The sequence below is a fragment of the Toxorhynchites rutilus genome, chromosome 1, assembly GCF_029784135.1.
Source record: "Toxorhynchites rutilus septentrionalis strain SRP chromosome 1, ASM2978413v1, whole genome shotgun sequence".
Lineage (NCBI taxonomy): Eukaryota > Metazoa > Arthropoda > Insecta > Diptera > Culicidae > Toxorhynchites > Toxorhynchites rutilus.
This window is the reverse complement of record NC_073744.1, coordinates 76119020-76120006: the sequence shown is the minus strand read 5'-3', so window position 1 is coordinate 76120006 and position 987 is coordinate 76119020.

Sequence of the window (987 nt, the reverse complement as noted above, 5' to 3'; positions counted from 1 at the left end):
TTTGTCTGAAAATCCATTTCCACTTTCGAACAACGATCAACTTCGCTAGCGCATATATTGAATGGACTAAAAACGCGTATCATGTTGTAATTTTCGGTCATATGGGAATTCATTTTTCAGAATTTTTTTACATTCCTTCTGAGTTTTCCGGAAACTTTCCGATTTTGCTCTCCACTATAATGGTCTACAGGAAGAGACGAACACAACAAAATAAAGAAGGCTAAAATCGGATCATCCCTCCTTCGAGGCCCGCTTACGAACATATTTGGCCTTCCATTTTCATTTATATAGATAGATATAGGCTAACAGTGCGAGGTTGAAGGGATGCTCAAAGACTGGGATGAAACGGTTTCCGTTTTCGCTCGGATGTAGTCAATCTCAATATTACTCAAAGTTGTTCAATTAACCCTTTCATTACGGCAGTGTGCTCCGCCACAGTGCTACACGGAATACTGCGCCGAAAAGTATGCACATCGCGCTGGTGTGAATTTCATGACGTCTAAAGACGACGCTCGTAACGAAAGGGTTAAAGCTTTGAGAATCAACTCATTGTCGTTTGCTAAAAGATACCACTCTAGTAGACTCATTTTTAAGGGAATTAGCGACGCACATGTTGCACCGTATGCTTGCTAAAAAATGATTCGCTTGGCGGCGGCAGCGCTAATTCGGTTTACTTGGTTTGTCGTCGGCTGTTCTCGATATTCTCTGAAAATTACAATTACACGTTTTACCAATCTCATCGATAGTTCTCAGAGGTTCTCGACTCTGTTCCCTCACTGTCATGAAATTTTGAAGTATAGTATAGATACATTTAAAGCAATTTTTCATTCATCGTGAGGAATCATATTGTCTGTTTCGTCTGCAATGATTTCAGGGCAAAAGTACTTATGAAATCATGAAAAACGCTGACGTATACAATTTATTGTTACCAAACAAAACACCAATAGAATGCAAAAGATACTGAAGTACTGTCGTCGGCCACTGAGC